The 25,108-nt window shown below is 39.7% G+C and overlaps 1 long non-coding RNA gene across 4 annotated transcripts in view; it reads right to left on the bottom strand.

Annotated features, from left to right (window-relative positions):
- LOC147369747 (uncharacterized) overlaps window positions 1-25,108 on the bottom strand; it is a 438,283-nt gene that overhangs the window by 231,847 nt on the left and 181,328 nt on the right. The window contains exon 4 of one of the 4 annotated variants that reach the window (XR_015167858.1): window positions 7,547-7,900. The exons of the other annotated variants lie outside the window; for them this stretch is intronic. This is a non-coding gene — a long non-coding RNA (uncharacterized LOC147369747). Of the gene's footprint in view, window positions 1-7,546; window positions 7,901-25,108 lie in introns of those variants that run through there. 4 annotated transcript variants of the gene reach the window in all.

The following is a 25,108-nucleotide window of genomic DNA, read 5'->3' as shown; positions in this document are numbered from 1 at the left end:
AGCCCCAAAAAATAAAGTCTGACACTATTTAACCTGTTTCCTCATCTATTTGCCATGAAGTGATGGGACCAGATGCCATGATCTTCGTTTTCTGAATGCTGAGTTTTAAGCCAACTTTTTCACTCTCCTCTTTCACTTTCATCAAGAGGCTTTTTAGTTCCTCTTCACTTTCTGCCATAAGGGTGGTGTCATCTGCATATCTGAGGTTATTGATATTTCTCCCTGAAATCTTGATTCCAGCTTGTGCTTCTTCCAACCCAGGATTTCTCATGATGTACTCTGCATAGAAGTTAAATAAGCAGGGTGACAATATATAGCCTTGACGTACCCTTTTCCTATTTGGAACCAGTCTGTTGTTCCATGTCCAGTTCTAACTGTTGCTTCCTGACCTGCATGCAGATTTCTCAAGAGGCAGGTCAGGTGGTCTGGTATTGCCATTCTTTCAGAATTTTCCACAGTTTATTGTGATCCACATAGTCAAAGGCTTTGGCATAGTCAATAAAGCAGAAATAGATGTTTTTCTGAAACTCTCTTGCTTTTTCCATGATCCAGTGGATGTTGGCAATTTGATCTCTGGTTCCTCTGCCTTTTCTAAAAGCAGCTGGAACATTTGGAAGTTCATGGTTTACGTATTGCTGAAGCCTGGCTTGGAGAATTTGGAGCATTACTTTACTAGCGTGTGAGATGAGTGTAATTGTGTGTTACTTTGAACATTCTTTGGCATTGCCTTTCTTTGGGATTGGAATGAAAACTGACCTTTTCCAGTCCTGTGACCACTGCTGAGTTTTCCAAATTTGCTGGTATATTGGGTGCAGCACTTTCACAGCATCATCTTTCAGGATTTGAAATAGCTCAACTGGAATTCTGTCACCTCCACTATCTTTGTTCGTAGTGATGCTTTCTAAGGCCCACTTGACTTCATATTCCAGGATGTCTGGCTCTAGGTCAGTGATCACACCATCGTGATTATCTGAGTCGTGAAGATCTTTTTTGTACAGTTCTTCTGTGTATTCTTGCCACCTCTTCTTAATATCTTCTGCTTCTGTTAGGTCCATATCATTTCTGTCCTTTATCGAGCCCATCTTTACATGAAATGTTCCCTTGGTATCTCTAATTTTCTTGAAGAGATCCCTAGTCTTTCCCATTCTGTTGTTTTCCTCTATTTCTTTGCATTGATCGCTGAGGAAGGCTTTCTTATCTCTTCTTGCTATTCTTTGGAACTCTGCATTCAGATGCTTATCTTTCCTTTTCACCTTTGCCTTTTGCTTCTCTTCTTTTCACAGCTATTTGTAAGGCCTCTCAGACAGCTATTTTGCTTTTTTGCATTTCTTTTCCATGGGGATGGTCTTGATCCCTGTCTCCTCTACTATGTCACGAACCTCAGTCCATAGTTCATCAGGCACTCTATCTATCAGATCTAGTCCCTTAAATCTATTTCTCACTTCCATGTATAATCATAAGGGATTTGATTTAGGTCATAGCTGAATGGTCTAGTGGTTTTCCCTACTTTCTCCAATTTAAGTCTGAATTTGGCAATAAGGAGTTCATGATCTGAGCCACAGTCAGCTCCTGGTCTTGTTTTTGCTGACTGTATAGAGCTTCTCCATCTTTGGCTGCAAAGAATATAATCAATCTGATGTTGGTGTTCACCATCTGATGATGTCCATGTGTATAGTCTTCTCTTGTGTTGTTGGAAGAGGGTGTTTGCTATGATCAGTGCATTTTCTTGGCAAAACTCTATTAGTCTTTGCCCTGCTTCATTCTGTATTCCAAGGCCAAATTTGCCTGTTACTCCAGGTGTTTCTTGACTTCCTACTTTTGCATTCCAGTCCCCTATAATGAAAAGGACATCTTTTTTGGGTGTTAGTTCTAAAAGGTCTTGTAGGTCTTCATAGAACCGTTCAACTTCAGCTTCTTCAGCATTACTGGTTGGGGCATAGACTTGGATTATTGTGATAATGAATGGTTTGCCTTGGAAATGAACAGAGATCATTCTGTCGTTTTTGAGATTGCATCCAAGTACTGCATTTCAGACTCTTTCATTGACCATGATGGCTACTCCATGTCTTCTGAGGGATTCCTGCCCACAGTAGTAGATATAATGGTCATCTGAGTTAAATTCACCCATTTCAGTCCATTTGAGTTCGCTGATTCCTAGAATGTCGACATTCACCCTTGCCGTCTCTTGTTTGACCACTTCCAATTTGCGTTGATTCATGGACCTGACATTCCAGATTCCTATGTGATATTGCTCTTTATAGCATTAGACCTTGCTTCTATCACCAGTCACATCCACAAGTGGGTATTGTTTTTGCTTTGGCTCCATCCCTTCATTCTTTCTGGAGTTATTTCTCCACTGATTTCCAGTAGCATATTGGGCACCTACTGACCTGGGGAGTTTCTCTTTCAGTATCCTATCATTCTGTCTTTTCATACTGTTCATGGGGTTCTCAAGGCAAGAATACTGAAGTGGTTTGCCATTCCCTTCTCCAGTGGACCACATTCTGTCAGACCTCTCCACCATGACTCGCCTGTCTTGGCCCCACAGGCATGGCTTAGTTTCATTGAGTCAGATAAGGCTGTGGTCCTAGTGTGATTAGATTGACTAGTTTTCTGTGAGTATGGTTTCAGTGTATCTGCCTTCTGATGCCCTCTTGCAACACCTACCGTGTTACTTGGGGTTCTCTTACCTTGGACATGGGGTATCTCTTCACGGCTGCTCCAGCAAAGTGCAGCTGCTGCTCCTTACCTTGGATGAGGTACCACCGCCCCTTCTGACCTTGAACGTGAAATAGCTCCTCTAGGCCCTCCTGTGCCCGCGCAGCCACTGCTTGTTGGAGGTGGGGAGGTCCTCCCGGCTGCCGCCCCTGGCTTCAGGCGTGGGGTAGCTCCTCCCAGCCGCCAGACATGACCTTGGATGTGGGGTTTAGTGCGGGCGGCTAAGTGTGGTCAAAGAACCACAAACCTCATGTTTACCTGTGTTTATTTAAAATGCAGGCTTCTGATACATACCCTACAAAGACTGAAATTAGAATCTCTCTGAGTGGGGTCCATTAAGTTTCCCCTTAATGCACTTTCGTATTTCAGAACGGTCACCAAACTGCACTCTTTCCATAAATTGTCTCAAAGCTATTGCCTCAGTTCGTTAAGATCTCTCTGCTTGCCATATCCTTAAAAATGGACCTATGACCACTCTGAAAGGGATAATCTCCCCTTATTTTAGCTTCTAGAACCCATATGTAACCCCAATTGGTCTGATAAGAATAATGAACTGGGAAGAACAAAACAAACTGGTGGATTTTCACATACATGTGTGTGAATACATATTCATAAATAAATATCTTCTTTAACTTCTTAGTTTGAAGTAATTATAGATTCACAAAAGGTTGCAAAGAAATGTTCAGGGAGCATCAGTGCATATTTTACCCAGGCTCCCCCAGTGTTAACATTTTGTGTAACTATAGTACTATATCGGAGAAGGCAATGGCACCCCACTCCAGTACTCTTGCCTTGAGAATCCCATGGACAGAGGAGCCTGGTGGGCTGCCGTCTCTGGGGTCGCACAGAGTCGGACATGACTGAAGTGACTTAGCATAGCATAGCATAGCATAGTACTATACCAAAATTATGTGGTTGACATTAATCAAATATATGAACTTGTTAGTGTGTGGGGGGGTGGGGGGGAGGGGTCTATGCAGTTTTGTCACATGTGTAGCTTCCTGTAACTGACACTACAATCAAGACAAAATCATCCCAAAGCTCCATCGTGTTACACCTTTGTAGCCGTATGCCCTCCCATCCTTCACTCCTGGAAAGCACTAATTGTTTATCTACAATTGTGTTCTTTTAAGGATATTATATAAATGGAATCATAAAGTATGTAGCCTTTTGTAATTGCCTTTTTTTACTCAGCACAATTTTCTTGAGGTTTATCCAAGACATACTGAGTTGCTGTATCTATTTATTAATAGTTCATTTCTTCTTATTTCTGAGTAGTATTTTGTGATTAGATAAAATGTAGTTTGTTTAATCATTTATTCATTTAAAGACATTTGGGTAGTTTTCAGTTTGGGACTGAATAAAATTGCTGTGAACATTCATGTACAATTTCTTTATAAACATAGTTTTAATTTCTTGGGGATAAATATTCACAATTGTAATCATGGAGTCGTACAGTAAGTCAATTTTTAGTTTTAAGGGGAACTGCCAAACTGTTCTCTAGAGCAATGGTACCATTTTACATTCCCATCAACAATACGTAAGTAATCCAGTTTCTCTTCCTCCCTGCCAATATTCAGTGTTATCACAATTGTGTTATCTGTATTATATGCAGATGTATTATTTCTTCCTTTCCAGTCTACATGCCTTTTCTTTCTTTTTCTTGCCTATTTCTCTGGGTAGAGTTTCCAGTACTACATTCAAGTAATCTACAGGAAAGTAAGAAGAGAGAAACAGAGGAACAAGAAGGAGAAAACAGACAGTAGTGGGAGCCCTAACACATCAGTAATCACTGTAACTGTAGATGGTTTGAATACACTAATTAAAAGACAGATTTATTTGTCTGTATCAATGAAAAGTGAATGAATAAAAAATTATGACCAAATTATGCTATCCATAAGAAACTCACTTCATACATAACATGAGCAGGTTAAAAGCAAAAGGATGAGAAAAGGATAGATGCAAATTATTATTGCAAAAAATTGTGCATATACTGATTTTTTTTTATAAATGCAGGAATGGTTATACTGGTATAAGACAATGTAGACCTCAGGGCTCAGAAAATTATAAGAGACAGAGAGGACATTTACATAATGATTAAAAGGTTGATCCAGTAAGAATACATAGCAATGCTAAGTATGGATATAACAAACAATAGAGTTGCAAAAAAAAAAAAAAAACTGAAGCAAAAACTGATAGAGCTAAAAAGATAAATAGGCAAAATTTTAATTATTCTTGGAGACTTCTATACCTTACCTTCAGCAATTAGCAGAAGTATTAAACAGAAAATTAGTGTGCATGCTCAGTCACAGGCGACTCTTTGCAACTCTATGCATTGTACCCCACCAGGCCCCTCTCTTCATGGAATTTTCCCAGCACGAATACTGGATTGGGTTACCATTTCCTCCTTCAGGGGATCTTCCCAGCCCAGGATCAAACCTGTGTCCCCTACATTGTAGGTGAATATTTCACCATTGAGCCACCAGGGAAGCCCAAGAAAATCAGCAAGCATATACAATTTAACAACACCATATTTTGTCTGTATCTAACTGACAAAAATGTTGAATAGAATAGTCTTCCTAACAATGTAATATACCTCTTTTCAAGAATATACATTCATGGAATATTCTCCAAGACAAACCACATCCTAAGTCACAAAACAACTCTTAAACTTAAGAGAATTTAAATCACATGGCTATTTTTTTGACCAAAATAGAATCAAACTGGAAATCAATAACAGAAAAACAATAGGAAAATCTTCAAACATGTGAAAATTAAGGATCTTCTAAATCCTCCCCTAAGACTCTTTGCTTATATCACTTCAGTAGATTGTTGATAATAAAAATTGTCCTGTCCATCACTTACCCGTGTATTTGTCTTTCAAGATCTAAGGAAAAGAAGTAAAATAAATGAAAGCACAGAAAAGTGAAATTACATCTCCAACTTAAAAACCTTATTCCGACCATCTCATTTTATGGAAACTGGAGGCCACTTATGAACCCAGAGCTTTAGCCTATGCCTGAGTTATGCCTGCAATTCATAAGTAATGTAGGATCTTCAACTTATTCAACTGAGACTTTAGGCATCAAAGGTAAACCTGCCCTTTCCCTTGGCTATCTACTACTTCCTGACGACACACAACTTTAGGGTGCGTAAGTAAGGGAGAAATGGGTCCAATGGGCAGCAGTGTGATGATCTACAATCAAGTGTAATTTTATCAGAAAATTGCATCTTGCCCTTTTTCAGAGTCAAGGAGTAATGCATGAATCTAGCAGAAATGATTCACTCTTACTCCTTGAAGGACTGGGCCTGGTTAGTCAAGACTTCAATCTGATTCATTCAAAGCTAAGGACCTGTAAGTGACTTTCATCAAAATGCTGATGGCCAGAAAAAGAGCGCAGACAGCAATGCCCTTTTCACTCGGGTCTCAGAACTCAAGGAGAGGAGCCTCAGAAAACAAGACTGCGGTGTTACAGAGGTAGGACTTGAATTGTTTTGCCAACTGCAGGGCAGGTAGGACTTGAATTGTTCATTCCTGCCTAGACTGAGAGGGTCTGAGCCTCTAACTTTGGCTTCTCTAATCAGGCTTCATGTACCATTGGCTCCTGTGTGGAAGACAGCTACCTGGTTCTAGCTAATGGTTATGTTTTGATGGAAAACTTAGCTCCCTTCTGTTGTTTAATCCCTTTCAATGACTCCTGATACCCTTGGAGTAAAGTTGAAATTATGTCCTGTGACCTGCAGGTAAGCCCTCATGAACTGCCCTCTGTACTGTGTACCTTCAGCTTCGTCTCTCACCAGCTTTCTCCCCTGTTCTAAATGAGCCTCTGTCACGGCCTCTACTCCATCATGTTCTCTCTCATTCTTGGGCCTTTGACTATTCTATTCTGTTCTTTCTATTTAACACACACTCCAGCCTCTCCACCTGGGTGATTCTTACTCATATTTTGGGTCTCGTTTAAATGTGACTTCTTTACTGGACCCCACATAGATACATACACAGCAGCCTGTACTTTCCCCTCTTTGAGCCCCTCTCCACTTTGTATTTATCACTTTCTTAATTGTGTCTCTCCCTGATGCACTATGTGCTCCACATAGACAGGAACCACATTTAGCTTGTTCATCATTTATGTTCTCATACACTGCCTAGTACATGATAGGTACTTAATAATTACTTGTTGGGTAAAGAGAGAAATTAATAACCAAAAGAAGAAAACATAAAAGTATTATTTGGGGGTGTTAAAGTTGCCTCCTTAAGAGTGTTGACTGGCAAGGGATAAGAAGGAATTCTATGGTAGGAAGGAAAAATTCTATCTTGAAAATGATATGTGAATTTGTCAAAACTCTTCAAATTATACACTTAAGTTCTATGCATTTCACTGTATGTAAATTTTACATTAACAATTTTTTAAAAAGAAGAAAAATAAATTTGCCTCCTTTATGAGCACAAGGCCCATTGAAAGGTACTAGGCATTACAATCAGGGCATGACCTCTGGTTCCAAACTATGAATTCAAATTAAAACTGTCTGTAGAACTTTTTCGAGATACCAGATTTTTTTCACATGCCAACTAAGTGTGCTTCAATAAACATTTGGTGGATTAATATATAAACAATCATCAGAGAAGGATATTTTTCTCTGCAAAAAATCACTACAGCTTTTTTTTTTTTTCCACTCACTACGTCATTGCCCAGCAATGACTCTTTCATGCTTTTCCACTTATTTTGCTAAGAAATATAAGAAGAAGTGAAATATGAGACCATAGTTCTGGATTTTAAAAACATGATAATAGGCAACAACTTAACTTTCTTGGACCTCAGAGTCTTTATCAAATGAAGGTGGCAGACCGTGCTCTGTACACCTCAAGATAAACAGGTGAGTATAAAAATATTTTTGTAAACACTAAAGCACAAGAGAAGAGAAGTTCATTTTTATTATGCTAAAACTCAAACTCAAGATCATAAATTCATGTTCTTTACTTTCTCCATATCAACCCAGGAGAGAGAGAGAGCAAAGTTCAGACATGAATATGACTAGAAAAGAACAGATCAAAGACAGAAAACAGATGCTTAAAACTCCATCCAGAATGCATCATGTTCTGATAGACTCCTGTCCTGGATTTCTCTATCATCTACTATCTGTGTGTCTTCCAGTATTCAATAGCAGCAACTGGCAAACTTTTCTGTAAAAGATCAGGTAATAAATGTTTTAGATTTTGAGGGCCATGTGGTCTCTTTAACAACTACTCAACTCTGCAACAAGGCAGCATAGAAGACATGTAAACACATAACTGTGCCTATGTGCTAATAAAACTTTATTTATAAAAACAGACAGTGAACAACATTATTTTTGTGAGCCAGAATTTGCTGATCCCCGTTCTAGAGAGATCCTGAAAGAGCAATCTCTCTGTTACAGGTTGAGTTTCCTTGGAAGTAGATTCTGACATAGAAATTGGCCTGTAAGGGGTTTAGTAAGATGAGTTCTCATTGGTCGACACCTTTGGAAAGGCGGGAAGCAAGACTGGACAAAGCAGGAAGCTCAGTGTGATGCGTTCCCAATAAAAGTCTCAGTTGGTGACGCTTCAGAGTTGTACCGGGTTGTGAGTAGGGGACAAACCTTTATATATACCCCATACCTTCTGGTCTTTGGTTAGGGTCTCTCCCAAGAAGGGGGCACGACCCTGGGCAAGGAGGAGCTTTTCAACTGGGAAATTCCTATAAGAACTGGCAGTCTGCAGAGCTCCCAACAGCTGTAGGAAGATGCCCTTCATTCCTGAAGGAAAATCAGGACCATCTACCATACTCTCCCTTGAGATTTAGTTCTCTATTCAAAAAGCTACTATTTGTTTCAGGTCAATGTTCCATCTGCATAAAATGCTTATTTTAAAAGTTTCTAACATCACAGCACCCAGATTTTTAAAATCTTAGCATATCCCCCAACATTTTCTCTGGAAGAACATGGGGAAAGTCAGATCACTCTGGTTAATTGCTTTCTCATGTTGCATCCCAAACTCCAATCCCTGGTGGACAAGAACGGCAATATGGCTAGGGGTCATGTCCAAAACTTTTTTAAGACATTGCTTAAAGGTCCGTCTAGTCAAGGCTATGGTTTTTCCTGTGGTTATGTATGGATATGAGAGTTGGACTGTGAAGAAAGCTGAGTGCCAAAGAATTGATGCTTTTGAACTGTGGTGTTAGAGAAGACTCTTGAGAGTCCCCTGGACTGCAAGGAGATCCAACCAGTCCATTCTGAAGGAGATTGGCCCTGGGATTTCTTTGGAAGGAATGATGCTAAAGCTGAAACTCCAGTACTTTGGCCACCTCATGTGAAGAGTTGACTCATGGAAAAGACTGATGCTGGGAGGGATTGGGGGCAGGAGGAGAAGGGGACAGCAGAGGATGAGATGGCTGGATGGCATCACTGACTCAGTGGACGTGAGTCTGAGTGAACTCCAGGAGTTGGTGATGGACAGGGAGGCCTGGCGTGCTGCGATTCATGGGGTCGCAAAGAGTCGGACACGACTGAGCAACTGAACTGAACTGAAAGTTCACTCCAAATAAGGCAAGTTTTTGGTGACTATGTGCCATTAGTGTAAGCTCTATTGGTAACAAGCTTGTCTCCCAAATGCCATTTTAAAGAAAGAGAATGGGGGGAAATCCCAGGAAAGGAAAATCATTACAGAAGGTCATCCAACACTAAAAACTTAAGAAATGTGCTTTACTGGATTTAGTGTATTCAGTCATATCCAAATGTTTCTGTTATAAAGTGGATTGAGGTATGTTAAGAGTCAAGTTAAGTTATTTCTAGGATGTTTTCCAAGTGTAAGATTCCCAAGGATCCAATAGGTTCTTTAACATTTTACAAATTTTAGTTTCACTCATGACTTTAAAGAAGAATGTTTAAGCTGACCTTTGTCAATAAATCAGTGCATGGCTTTGTAATCAAAATGTATTCTGAGTGGTTTCACAACAAGAACTGTGTCTGACTGACAGAAGAAGGAACTACAGGGTATCCTATTTCCCTTATGTCCCCAAGAAATCAATCTAGGTGTGAAGACAGCCTCAGGGTTTTGAGGTCCATTCTTATCAGGATGAGACCGGAATGCCTGGATTTTCTGGTGGTTAAGAAGAATCAGAGAGCTGGCTTTGCACAACCTTGGACTTGAATGCTCCCTTCTGGGCTTTATTTCCCCAGTGACAAATGAGGGAAAGGATTCAAATGAACTTTAGGCTTCCTCTCAGCCCTTACACTTCATGACTTAAAAGTGAACTAGGTCTAGTAACTTGCCTTCCGTCTGTGCCCCCAGAGAACTAAATCAAAGAGAAGCTATCAAAGGAATACACAAGCAAAGATGTAATTCGTCTTTGGATAGACATAAAGTTACTGCTGAGAGAACAATTTCCTGTGTTCTTCATAAGTGTCTCTCCAGGGGAGCCAGGTTTTCATTTCATTAAGGCTTTGGGTCAGATACAGACAATAGAGAAGTTCTTCCTAGTTAACTCAGGCTGTGGCCTGCTTCACAAAAGCCCTTGAAAAGAATACAGACCCTGAGCTCTCTGCAAAGTTTACAGTCTCATCTAGAGTTAAATAAATGAACTAAGTTAGTGATTTGTAAAACATGTGTGCTAGCATGCAGATAAAGATGGAAACAAAACTACTTACAGATAAATTATTAAGCCAGAAAATCTGTAATGGTCAGAGAAACAATACTTTGAAATTACTTAAGCCCAGCATTATATTGGCTAAAAGGCTGTTAGCCAGTATCTAGGGGCACAATACCTCATGCTTCAAATAATGTACTGGCTTGGCCAAAAAGCTCATTCAGGTTTTCCTATAACATCTTGTGGAAAAACTGAATGAACTTGTTGCCAGCCTGATAGTTGGATCTTCCTGTCAGTCTGAGGTTTCTAATTGAGCATCAATCAATTTGAATTTCTACCACTGAGACACCGAAATGTGTGTAGGCATATCAGAGGAAAGAAACCTTGATAGATTGTACAGATTAGTTCTCCTTCTCCACGTAAGGGTCCATGAGGGAACCATCTATGATTGGTAGAGTGCTGCCTGGGATCATCTTTATCATCTGCTGACATGCAAAAATGAAAATCACCTTAGAAATACAGTTGAGAAAGAAAAGACAAGTGGGAAAAGTATCAGGATATAGCCAGGATGCACATTACAGTCTTCTGTTTATTTTGATTGAATGGTTTGTGTCTTCAGGCAATCTCATTATCCTCCCCAGAGCAGAAGTGTTGAATGAAGGCACAAACCTCATTAACCTTTGAATGTAGAAATCAATAATCTGCAATAAATTTAAGCTAATTTGTTGCCAATAAATCTCCCCAAAGGCTGTGTTTTGCAACTAGGGATATTGGAGGGTATGGCAAGAATTTCATTTCAGCATCAAGATGGTATCTGGGGTTTACCTTGTTGGTTTTTTGGATCTTCTAACGTGAAACAATTTATTGACATTTACATAGAACATGATTCTCCAGTGGGGTTAATTATCTGTTTTTTCAGTTGAAAACATAACGGGACCTTTTCTCTTTCCATGACTCTAATAAATGACACAAACAAAGAAAAACAGGCAGGCATTCACCTGGCAGTTCTTTCTCACATACCTGCCCTGAAAATGGAACAGAGCCCATACTGAGGAGCTGGGTGAAGGTTCTTTGAACGCAAAACTGGCTTTACTCAGTGACTAGCACACAGTAGCACCTAAATATTTGTTGAAAGAGTAAATTATGGCTCTGACCTTTGAGAATCCATCTTTGCTTGCTAAGTTTACATATTTATTGTGTATGTGTGTGTTGTACCAATGTATATACATGTGTGTGTGTGTATATATGTATGTATATACATGTGTAGATATACACTTCTACTACGTATACACATACATATATAAAAAATATCTGAGCAAGAGTGGGATACTGACCTATTTGTCTTGCAAAAGAAAAATGAATGGGACAATAAAATATTAACCAGTTATGGAGGAGCGATTGGGAAACAGGTGACAGGAAACCCAAAGGACCATGAAGCTGTGTTACAGAGAAAACTTCATGAGGGCAGCCTCTCTGTATAGTCATCACTAGGCTCTAGTGCCTGAAACAGAGTCTAGAATACAGCAGGTATTTGACAAGTGTTTGATAGTTGGATGCATGCATGCATGCATGGGTAAGTGAGAGAAATTCGTATTATGAGTAGGAGAAGTAGGAGGTCCATTTTGAGTTTTCTGTGAATGGTTTACATGGACAGTGGAGAATATGTGTAGACTAAAGCAACAGGATCCCCTCTGGTCACACATAACAGGGGACTAGCATTCAAATGACTTTGGAACAAGTTTTTGGATAGGAGAAGACTTTTGCCTCCATTCTCAAGGCTCTGACCACTAAAAGTATAGCACTTCCATTCATACAGAGGTAAAAAGTTGCAGGAGAGAAAATAACATTTGCCTTTGTTGGAGGTTTATAAGAACTCTATGGCCAGACCTGTGTGGACAGCTCACAGAACAAAGGACACTGGAACCAAGAAGTTTGCAACAACCAACTACACTGTTCCCCCTTATGTATAAAAGAAGCCTGGATTCTTCCTCAGGGAGATGGTTTTTTGGAGCCCTAGTCCCACTATCCTCTCAAGTTGATGGCTTTCTGAATGAAGTCACTGTTTCTTGCCCCAACAACTTGTTTCTTGATTTATCGGCCTATTGTGCAGTGAGCAGTACAAGCTTGGACTTGGTAACATACAGATCTCAGAAGAGCATTGACCCTCTGACAATCAGACTCAGTACTGAAGTGCTCCCAAGAGAAGAAGTCACCCCACTGCTTTAACATCAAAGTGGGCGCTAATTTCACACTCTAATGCAATGGCTCCAGTTCAGGTTTAGTAGCAATCATTCAATCAGAGACTGCTGACCCTGCTGGTTCTCTGCTACCCCCACACTAGAGATCCTGTGCACCAGGCTTTTCTACTTAATGAGTTGAAATTCTTTTCCTAAGTGAGGGAAAGAGAAATGGTAAAAGCGGGACTTCCCTTGTGGTCCAGTGGTTAAGAAACCACCTTGCAAAGCAGGGGACATGGGTTCTGTCCCTGGTCGGGGAACTAAGAACCCAAATACTGTGGAGCAACTAAGCCTGCGCACCACAACTAGAAAGTACATACACCTCAACAAAAGATCCCACATGATTCAGTGGAGAAGCTGCAACTAAGACCCAATGCAGCCAAACAAATAATTTTTTTTTTAATTAAAGAAAAAAGAAATGGTAAAAGTTATTGTAGAAGCTTCACATTTCTACCAAGTGTTAGGCCATTGTTCAAGCTGACCTGTTTAAGAAAGACTTTAAAAGGATACCCTTCAAAAGGGTCATCCCCAGGCCAACTCCATTGACATTATCTGGATGGCAGTTAGCAATTCAGATTCCTGGCCCTGCCACCAGTGATTCAGGTCATAGATCTGAGATAGGTTCAAAGAGTCTACATTAACAAGAACCCTAGACAACTCACTAGCTCCCTGAAGCTAGAGATCTGTGACTCAAAAATAAATCTGTCCCTCCTCCTCCATGAGTCTCACAGTGACGGTGGAATAGATGGTAGCATAGTTAAGAAAAAGTTCTGAGTCAGTACACATGTGTTGCCTATCTGTTGTGTGACAGGCAATGGGTAAGCTGTGTGCCCTGGTATGAGGCTGTCTGAGCTCAAAGCCCAGCTCTGCCACTTACTCGCTGTGTGACTTCAGCAAGTTAATTAGCCTCCCCACACTTTAGTTTCCTATTTGTCAAATGAGAGTGGTAACCACAGCACCTCTCATTTGAGGGTTAAGACAGAGCCAGGCTCATGGTAAGTGCCCACTAAGATTTAGTATTATTATTCTATGTCACAGGAACTGGGGATAATCTATAGAAAAAGAGACAGATACCTGTCTTCTTGATGTTTCAAAATTAACAGGAAATGCAAGCATAAAATACAATCTCTTAACAATGCATTAACTAAATATAAGTGTGAGAATCCTTGAGGGAGAATTACTTGGGGTTATTAGCATATACAAGACCTTGGTCCTAACTGGGATCCATAAGGATTGCATTACCTGAGGCAGGAAATTATTTGGTAAAAGCCATGAGTAGCAAGAACCAGGTTCTGTGAGTCTCAGCATTTTACTCTTTGACCTTTAAAGATCTGGTAAGACAGTCCTCAGAAAAAAATTATGAGTATTGTGCATTTTACTTGAAAGTTCTTATAAATTGTTTTCTGTTTTTTAAAAATATATGTTTATACTAAAAAAAAAAGCTTAGCCGTATTCCTGCCTTTAAGTGAAAGTACAGGAATCCAAGGCAAGTTTATCCCTTTGGTCAGTTTCCCCTCCTATAAAATGAGGGTGTGGTTGAGATGATTTCCGAGGCCCTTCCGGCTGTGGCAAAGCAGCAGGACAGATAAGAGGTAAGCTTTGCAGAGACTGGAGCACCAGAGCCAGGCTGTGAGAGCCAGAGGATCCCAATGTGGAGAGAAATGCGCGTTTTCACATTGTCATAAGTAATGGAAAAGCATTTGAGAAACAAAGGGAGGGAAAGGAGACAGGAAGGGGAAGGAGATCCACAGATGGAGGAGAGGAGAGGGACAAGCAAGGAGGAAGAAAACACAAGGAGAGAATTCGCTCAAAGTTGGGGCAACATCATTAAAAGGTGGAGTTTGCAATTTCCTAGCTCACTCAGAGCTGCTCCTTTGCTCTGTTCCCCTCAACTTAGATTCCATTCTAACTGCATTACCAAATCTTTCAGCAGCTTCATCCCTCCTCGTGTATTTCTTGAGTAGCAGTAATAGATGAATGACAAGAACTACCAACCTACTCTCAAGGTAAAGATTGGAAATTGCGTTTATGTAAGTGAGAAAACATTTTAGATTAGCCTGTCTACCTATATGAACTCTTCTCCATTATAAACATTACTTTGAGCTGGAAAGACAAAACACAAGAGTAGAAAGATGGAATGTTAAGAGCCTGCCTCATTTTGCAGATGGAGAGAAAGGGTGCCCAAAAGAGCTGTGATTTGCCTAGGGTCACTGAGCAAGGACGTGGCAGCGCTGAGAGCTGCATACAAGTTACCTGTCAACTAGTCCTAGTAACACGGTCCCAAGGACATGAGGGAGCATTTTGCATTCTCACACTTACATACATCCTGCAATAAGTATTAGGAAAATCACCACAGGGCATCCATGATTTGGGGGACGTCGTGGCTTAGGGTTAAGCTAAATTATGTATCTATGTTAAAGGACTTCCCTGGTGGTCCAGTGGTTAAGAATCTGCCTGTCAATGCAAGGGACATGGGTTCTATCCCTGCTCCAGGGAGATTCCACATGCTGCAGAGCAGCTAACCCCAAGCACCAAAACTATTGAAGCCTGCCCAGCCTGGAGGCCAAGCTCCACAAGAGAGGCCACCTCAATGAGAAGCCCATGCACAGCTACTAGAGAGTAGCCCCCCTCACTGCAACTAGAGAAAGCCCATGCATGGCAACGAAGACACAGCACGCCAAAAAAATGTAAAAATAAAAATAATAAAATAATAAAAAACAAAATTAACATTTAAAAATGTGAATCAATATTACGGACAATATTGGGTCAAGTAGAATTCTTGATACACGGATAGCTAGTAGCTCCCGACCAGATTATTGAGAGAGATCATGTTTCTTAGTCTTTCAGTAAGGGAAAAAAAAAGACCAAAAACTCCATCTAGCTTGCAAACTTTCAGAGTGTCCTCTGAAAAGTCAAACAGCTCACCCTGCAGTGTCTGCTTCCCTTGCCTGAGTAAGCCTGGGAAATGAGAGTTGGGTGTTCAAAGGAGTCAGACAAGCATAATATTATATATACACCCGACATCCATCTCCTGTATGAAACCTCATTGTTCCTGTGTAACAAAAAGTAAATATTTACCGTGAGCCTGGAGAGGTAGGGAATGATCAGCATTCAGGCCATCAATCACTGTGAGCCATGCTCCCATTTTAACAACTCTCGTAAGAGAGGGCAGGCAAGGACAGCCAACACTGGCCAGGAGACAAGAGTTTGCCAGAGGAATCAAATGTCTCGAAGTGGAGGAACATAAGGTGAGTTGTCCATGCGTGCAGGCTGTGAACGGCCCTGAAGATAAGTTTATGAAGCTGAGGCAGAAAGGTAGCACGGTTAGGAACACAGTCTCTGCAGCTGGACCACCTGCTCCTCCATTTGCCAGTTATGGGAGGTTGGGAAAGACAATTCCAGCTCCATCTGTGATGTGAGGATAATAGCATAATCCACTTCATAGGTTGCTATGAGGATCAGGCTAGTCAATACAGGCAAAGTGTTTTTAACAGGAATGGGGACTTAGAAAGTTTCTCAGTAAACATCTCTAGGATAGTGGAAGATAATAGCCTCTCTCGGTTGCAAGAAGAGGGCAAGAGGGAGGGGACAAAAATTCAACTATGGCTAATTCATGCTGATGTATGGCAGAAACCAAACCAATATTGTAAAGCAATCATCAATCAACTAAAACTAAATATAATTTTTTTTTAAATGATGATGGCTTGAGGGTGGTATACAATCTATTTGCTGTCGTGCACTCAACTCAGTTACCCAAGAATCTGATCAGCTGATTTAGAACTTATTTAACTGTCTGTCCAGCTCACACAGCCAGGAAGAGGCAGAGCTTAGATTTAAGCCTAAGTGGTCTGCCTCCAGAGTTGATGACTTTAATCTTTACTTCTCTCTTAAGATATTACTTCCATTTTTTTTCTTTTATTCTTTCTTTCCCTGCTAGTCACCTTACTCTCCTCCAGGTACAGGAATTGACTGATTCTCCACAGCAAATAAAGTGCTCAAGTGAAAATAAAAGCATCAGACAAGGGGAGGAAAGCTTATGCTATAGCCCAATTGAAATGGCTGGAGGAATGGAAACGATTATGCCTGGAGTAGGGGATATTTTGGGCTTCCCCAGTGGCTCAGTGGTAAAAAAAAAAATGCCTAAAGGCAAGAGATGCAGGAGATGCGGGTTCGATCCCTGGGTGGAGAAGATCCCCTGAAGGAGGGCATAGCAACCCACGCCAGTATTCTTGTCTGGAGAATCGCTTGGATTGAGGAGCCTGGAGGGCTACAGTCCATAGGATTGCAAAGAGTTGGACATGACTGAAGTGACTGAGCACACAGGGGATACTTCAGCAGGGGTAAATCTGTGTGTGGGGAGAGCTGGGATGAAGGAGGAGGATCAGCCCATTTCCCAGGGCTCAAGACAGAGATCTAGCTCCACCAAGCAAGAGGTTATGAGGAGAGAAATTCCAGTCCAATGTGAAAAGAACATAACAGGAATCTTTCACAGTGACTGAGAACTCAAATTCAATCAGACAAATCCCAGCTCCCCTCTTACAATTTGTGTGACTTAGGACAAGTTGTATGACCTCGCTAACTAAGCCTCCATTTCTTTATCTATTACTGAGGAGGGCTGAGCAATACCCAACTTGTAAAACTAATGCAAGGTTTAAATAGGTAAAATATGTAAAAAGGTTAGCATAGCTTAGCCCTCAGTGCATGTCTATAAACTGATCTGGATTATGAAGGAATACAGATATTATTTATATTTTCTTCTTCTCTAGAGACCTTTTACTTTTGTCCCCTTTTTAAAAATACATGCATTTTTATTAATTATTTTTATTGAAGTACAGTTAATTTATAATGTGTTATTAATAGTCTCAGTTGTATAGCAAAGTGACTAAGTTATATATGTATATGTATAATATGTGTGTGTGTGTGTGTATCTTTTCCAGATTCCTTTCCATTATAAGTTACTACAAGACAATGAATATAGTTCCCTGTGCTATACAGTTATTCTTCTACTTTATACATAGTAGTGTGTATATGCTAATCCCAAACTTCTGATTTATCTCTGCTCCTACTCCCCACTGTCCCCTTTGGTAACCATAAGTTTGTTTTCTATGTCTATGAGTCTATTTCTGTTTTGCAAATAAGTTAATCTGTAACATTTTTTAAATTCCATATATGAGCGATATCATATATTTATCTTTCTCTGTCTTACTTACTTCACTGAGTATAATAATCTCTAGGTCCATCCACGTTGCTGCAAGTGGCACTATTTCATTCTTTTTCACTATTGAGTGGTATCCAATTGTGTGTGTATATCACATCTTCTTTAGCCATTCATCTGTCAATGGATATTTAGGTTGCTTCCATGTGTTGGCTTTTGAACTGTGGTGTTGGAAAAGACTCTTGAGAGTCCCTTGGACTGCAAGGGGATCCAACCAGTCAATACTAAAGGAAATCAGTCCTGAATATTCATTGGAAGGACTGATGCTGAAGCTGAAACTCCAGTATTTTGGTAACCTGATGTGAAAAATTGACTCATTGGAAAAGACCTTGATGCTGGGAATGATTGAAGGCAGGAGGAGAAGAGGAGGATGGAGGATGAGATGGTTGGATGGCATCACTGACTCAATGGACATGAGTTTGAGCAAGCTTCGGGGGTTGGTGATGGACAGGGAAGCCTGGTGTGCAGCAGTCCATGGGGTTACAAAGAGTCAGACACAACTGAGCAACTGAACTGAATATGTGTTGGCTATCGTAAATAGTGCTGTAATGAACACAGAGGTGCATGCATCTTTTTGAATTAGCGTTTTCTCCAGATATATACCCAGAAGTGGAACTGCAGGATCATATGTTAACTTCTTGTTTAAAGGGTTTTGGAAAGTCCTTCCTTCCAATCCTTTCATTCATTTAGCAGCTATTTCCTGAGCATTGGTGTGAAGCTCTGAGGACAGAGCAGGAACAAGGAGGGAAACAGTCAACTTACATTCCAGTGAAGTAGGCAAGCCTGAATAAAGGCTCACCCAACCAGCTAATTAACTGTAATTATAGTACATGCCATGTAGGGTAAGTCTAGAGCCACTACATGAACATTAAACAAAGGTACTTATCTAGAGTTAGACAAAGAGATCATGGGGATCTCCAAGAAGTAAGTTTGGGGCTAAGTCATCACAATGTGATTCTGTGATTTGTGGCTAAACAAAGGCCTGTGTGAGCCTATAGGAGGGAGTTATCAATCTTATAAGACCTAGGAAAACTTCACAAATGAAGGCATCTGAAGAAGCATTTCTTCAGGAAGAGAAAGTAAAGAAGAAATTTTGTGTTACACAACTTTGTAAAGACTTGGAGAAAATATCACATCAGGATTTCAGAAAATACTACATTTTTATGAGTAAAAAACTATTAGTAAAAATTAATGTACACCTATTGTTTAAAGATTGTTCACTGCAGTGTTATTTCTCAAAGAAAACTGGAAATACTCATAACAAATAATCACCCAAAGGTCCAGTTGAGGAATTTTAAGGTAAATTAAGTCTAAAAGAACTTTCTATTTTATATGACAAGTATATTAAATATTATATTCTTCAAGAACCTTGGGAAATATTAGTTACAATACTAAAGAAAAATAGGCAGACCAAAAAATAAGTTATAGTGTGACAACAACCATATCATTTAAACTTCCAAAAATTATACTTTTGGAGGTGATAAATACATTTGTGGCAGATTGTGGTGAAAGTTTCACAGATGTATATTTATCTCAAAACTTAATCAGGTTGTTTACATTAAGTATTGCAAATTTTTGTATGTTAATCATACCTCAGTAAAGCTGTTTCTAAAATGCAACTAAAAAATACAAAATTGAAATCAGAGTAATAAACCATTAAGCAGATTCATCAAGGAAAAAAGGGAGAAGACTCAAGTCAATAAAATAAGAAACAAATAAGGAGAAGTTACAGCCGACAACACATAAATACAAAGGATCATAAGAGACTACTATCAGCAACTATATGCCAATAAAATGGACAACCTGGAAGAAATGCACAAATTCTTAGAAAAGTATAACCTTCCGCAACTGAACGAGGAAAAAATAGAAAATATGAACAGACCAATCACAAGCATGGAAATCAAAACTGTAATCAAAATCTCCCAACAAACAAAGCCATCTAGGGCCAGATGGCTTTACAGGTGTGTTCTACCGAACATTTAGAGAAGTGTTAACATCTATCCTTCTCAAACTCTTCCAGAAAATTGCAAAGGAAGGCAAACTCCCAAACTCATTCTACAAGACAACCATCACCATGGTATTAAAACCAGGCAAAGATATCACCAAAAAAGAAAATTAGAGGCCAATAGCACTGATGAACATTGGTGCAAAAATCCTCAACAAGATTCTAGCAAACAGAATCCAGCAACATACACCATGATCAAGAGGGATTTACCCCAGGGACACAAGGATTCTTCAATATATGCAAATTAATCAATGTGATACACCATATTAACAAATTAAAAGATTAAAACCATATGGTCATCTCAACAGATGCAGAAAAACTTTCAACAAAATTCAATACCCATTTATCACAAAACCTCTCCAGAAAGTAGGCATAGAAGGAATCTACCTGAACATAACAAAGGCCATATACGACAAATCCACAGGAAACATTATTCTCAACAGTGAAAAACTGAAAACATTTCCTCTAAGATCAGGAACAAGACAAGGGTGCTCACTCTCTCCACTATCATTCAATATAGCTTGGAAGTCCTAGCCATGGCAATCAGAAAAGAAAAAGTAATAAAAGGAATCTAGATAGGAAAAGAAGAAATAAAACTCTCACTGTTTGCAGATGACATGATACTATACATAGAAAACCCTAAGATGACACCAGAAAACTGCTAGAACTAATCAATGAATATAGTAAAGTCACAGGATATAAAATTAATACACAGAAACCCCTTGCATTCCTATTCACTAACAATGAAAAATCAGAAACAGGAATTAAAGAAACAGTTTCATTCACCATTGCAACAAAAAGAGTAATATAAGATTAATACACCTAGGAATAAACCTAACTAACGAGACAGACCAAATTGCCAACATCCGCGGGATCATCGAAAAAGCAAGAGAGTTCCAGAAAAACATCTATTTCTGCTTTATTGACTATGCCAAAGCCTTTGACTGTGTGGATCACAAGAAACTGTGGAAAATTCTGAAAGAGATGGGAATGCCAGACCACCTGACCTGCCTCTTGAGAAATCTGTATACAGGTCAGGAAGCAACAGTCAGAACTGGACATGGAACAACAGACTGGTTCCAAATAGGAAAAGGAGTAGGTCAAGGCTGTATATTGTCACCCTGCTTATTTAACTTATATGCAGAGTACATCATGAGAAACGCTGGACTGGAAGAAACACAAGCTGGAATCAAGATTGCCAAAAGAAATATCAATAACCTCAGATATGCAGATGACACCACCCTTATGGCAGAAATTGAGGAGGAACTAAAAAGCCTCTTGATGAAGGTGAAAGAGGAGAGTGAAAAAGTTGGCTTAAAGCTCAACATTCAGAAAACGAAGATCATGGCATCGGGTCCCATCACTTCATGGGAAACAGATGGGGAAACAGTGGAAACAATGTCAGACTTTATTTTTCTGGGCTCCAAAATCACTGCAGATGGTGACTGCAGCCATGAAATTAAAAGATGCTTACTCCTTGGAAGAAAAGTTCTGACCAACCTAGATAGCATATTCAAAAGCAGAGACATTACTTTGCCAACAAAGGTCCATCTAGTCAAAGCTATGGTTTTTCCTGTGGTCGTGTATGGATGTGAGAGTTGGACTGTGAAGAAAGCTGAGCACTGAAGAATTGATGCTTTTGAACTCTGGTGTTGGAGAAGACTCTTGAGAGTCTCTTGGACTGCAAGGAGATCCAACCAGTCCATTCTGAAGGAGATCAGCCCTGGGATTTCTTTGGAAGGAATGATGCTAAAGCTGAAACTCCAGTACTTCGGCCACCTCATGTGAAGAGTTGACTCATTGGAAAAGACTGATGCTGGGAGGGAATGGGGGCAAGAGGAAAAGGGGATGACAGGGGATGAGATGGCTGGATGGCATCACTGACTCGATGGACGTGAGTCTGGTTGAACTCCAGGAGTTGGTGATGGACAGTGAGGCCTGGCGTGCTGCGATTCATGGGGTCACAAAGAGTCGGACATGACTGAGCGACTGAACTGAACTGAACGAGACAAAAGATCTGTATGCAGAAAACTGTAAGACACTGATGAAAGAAATCAAAGTTGACACAGACAGATGGAGATATATGTGTGTGTGTATATATACACACACACACACACACATATACACACGCATACCATGTTCTTGGACTAGAAGAATCAATACTGTCAAGTGACTATATTACCTAAAGCAGTCTACAGATTCAATGAAATCCCGACCAAAGTACCAATGGTATTTTTTCACAGAACTAGAACGAAAATTTCACAATTTGTATTCAAACACAAGAGAACCCTAATAGCCAAAGCAATCTTAGAAAAGAAAAATGAAGCTGGAAAAATCAACCTTCCTGACTTCAGATTATACTATGAAGCTATAGTCATCAAGACAGTATGGTACTGGCACAAAAACAGAAATATAGATCAATGAAACAAAAAGAAATCCCAGAGATAAACCCACACACCTATGGGCACATTATCTTTGACAATGGAGCCAAGAACACACAATGAAGAAAAGACAGCCTCTTCAATAAATGGTACTAGGAAAACTGGACAGCTACATGTAAAAGAATGAAACTAGAACACTACCTAACACCATACACAAAAATAAACTCAAAATGGATTAAAGACTTAAATGTAAGGCCAGAAACTATGTTCTTAGAGGAAAACATAGGCAGTACACTATTTGACATAAATCACAGCAAGATCCTCTTTGATCTACCTCCTAGAGTGATGGAAATAAAAACGAAAATACACAAATGAGACCAAATTAAATGTAAAAGCTTTTGCACAGCAAAGGAAATGATAAACACTATTAAAAGACAACCCTCAGAAAGGGAGAAAATAATTACAAAGCAAGCAACTGACAAAGGATTAATCTCCAAAATATATAAGCAGATGATACAGCTCAATATCAGAAAAACAAAAAGCCCAATCAAAAGATGGGCAGAAGAACTAAACAGATATTTCTTCAAAGGAGGTATACAGATGGCCAACAAACGAAAAGATGCTCAACACAGCTCATTATTAGAGAAATGCAAATCAAACTACAATGAGGTATTGCCTCACACTAATCAGAATGGCCATAATCAAAAAAACTACCAACAAAAAACTACCAACAACACACCTGGAGCAGGTGTGGAGAAAAGGGAACCCTACTGCACAGTTGGTGGGAATGTAAATTGTTACAGCCGCTATGAAGAACAATATGAAGATTACTCAACAAACTAAGAATAAAACTACCATATGACCCAGCAATCCCACTACTGGTCATATACCTGAGAAAACCACAATTCAAAAAGGCACATGCACTTCAGTATTTATGCAGCATTATTTACAATAGCCAGGACATGGAAGCAACCTAGATGCCCATCAACAGATGAATGGATAAAGAAGGTGTGGTACATATATACAGTGGAATATTACTCAGGCATTAAAAGGAACAAATATGAGTCAGTTGTAGTAAAGTGGATGCCTGTTACACAGAGTAAAGTCAGAAAGAGAAAAACAAATATCATATATTAACACATATGTATGGAATCTAGAAAAATAGTATTGATGAACCCATTTACAGAAAGAAATGGAGACGCTGACATAGAGACAGGTCTGGTAGACACAGTCAGAGGAAGAAAAGGGTAGGACAAATTCAGAAAGTATCACTGACGTGTAAACACTATCATGTGTGAAATAGATAACTTGCTGGAAGCTGCTACATAGCACAGGGAGCCCAGCTTGGTGCTCTGGGATAACCACCAAGATGAGTCAAACGGTTGGGGACACAGGGTCAAGCATGAGGGGATATATATATATAATTATGACTGATTTGTGTTGAGGCACAACAGAGACCACCACAACATTGCAAAGCAATTATCCTCCAATTTAAAGAAATTATGTATGATAGAGATGCTACTTATCACAACAATGGCATTCTTATTATAATACATAAATGCATCAAATAACATATTATACACCTTAAATGTACATGTTATATGTCAAATTAATTTCAATTACATTTTTCTTAAAAAGAAAAAAATTGTAGTGAGAAACAAATATGGAAATAAATATTAAAATAGTCATATCAGATTTTTTCAGGATATAGAAAATTTGGTGGATTTTTTTCCAACTTGTATGTACTAAGTTTTCTATAAGAAGAATGCATTACTGATTTTTGCTATAATAGGAATAAATACATTTTCCTTTATTTCCTTTTGGGGAAAGCTCTTCTGATCAGGTTTACCTGCCAGAAAAATTCCCTGTCAATATCTTTTCCTCAGCTGAAGTGAAGCCTGGGAAACACCTGTATTCACTCCTTAACATTGAAGGATTTCTTTAGAAGAAGAATGTTTACCTTTGAGGCGCTGCCAGCTGAACCACTCAATCTTGAAGTGTTTTGTGATATAAGCTACACAACAAGGGCATAACACTGAATGATTGGAACACAGGACAACCAGGTTCTGACAGGGAAGAGGAAGAGAGCTCATTTTGGAGAACAGAGGAGAGAAGAAATAAGTAAAAGTGATCCAGAATAATACATTTCTAGGGAAGAAAGAGGACATCAATGAAGAATAGAGAGGAACAAGAGAAAATCCGTTAGTTTGGCCATCTTGGGTCAGATTCTGCAACTGTACATACATTCTTCAGCCCTCCTAATAGATCTTCCAATCCAGTGATGATCTGCCTGTCTGTATCAGTGTCTGTCTGTCTGTCTCTATTTATGAGTCTCTGTGTGGCCCTCTTGTTATTTCACACATTAAATGCAAATAATGACTGAAACTCCTTCGTCAGGAACTGATTTGCAGGCGGCAGTGTTTGGAAGCCTGGGCAATCACAAACTGCTCTGCTAGTCCATGGGAGGACCAAGGCGGTGCCCATGGAAGGCAGCTGGTAGGCAAGGCGGGAGATCAGGCACCAGCACAAACGTGTCTCTCATCGTTGGCGCTTTGGCCATCTTCTGAGCCAGGGCTCCAAGTCAAGTTCTGACCACAATGAAGTTGACAGGATAGGCTCACAAGCAAGTGAGGTCAATGAAACTCACTCAGAGTAAGACACTCCTATGAGGAGAAAGTCACCCATGGAAAGAGATGGACCTTGCTAGACTGATGGTTCAACCACAGGAATCAACCTGACTCTTTGATATTGTTAAGTATTGGCAACCATGCCTTCTATATCCATGTGTGTATGAGCTTGACAAAGTCAACCTCAGCAGTAAATACACAACCACCTATATGTCCTTCTCACACCACATCTCTCTATGGCCCATCCACCTTCTAAGTCAGAATACCTCCATGACCTTTGTGATCTGCATAAATACCTGCCTACTCCTTTAGAGATACATGTGT

Source organism: Bos grunniens, chromosome 7, assembly GCF_055505025.1.
Source record: "Bos grunniens cultivar Pamir isolate PY7600 chromosome 7, Bosgru_T2T1.0, whole genome shotgun sequence".
NCBI classification, from domain to species: domain Eukaryota; kingdom Metazoa; phylum Chordata; class Mammalia; order Artiodactyla; family Bovidae; genus Bos; species Bos grunniens.
The sequence above is the reverse complement of the archived record's forward strand: the minus strand, read 5'-3'. Positions and strand labels throughout refer to the sequence as shown.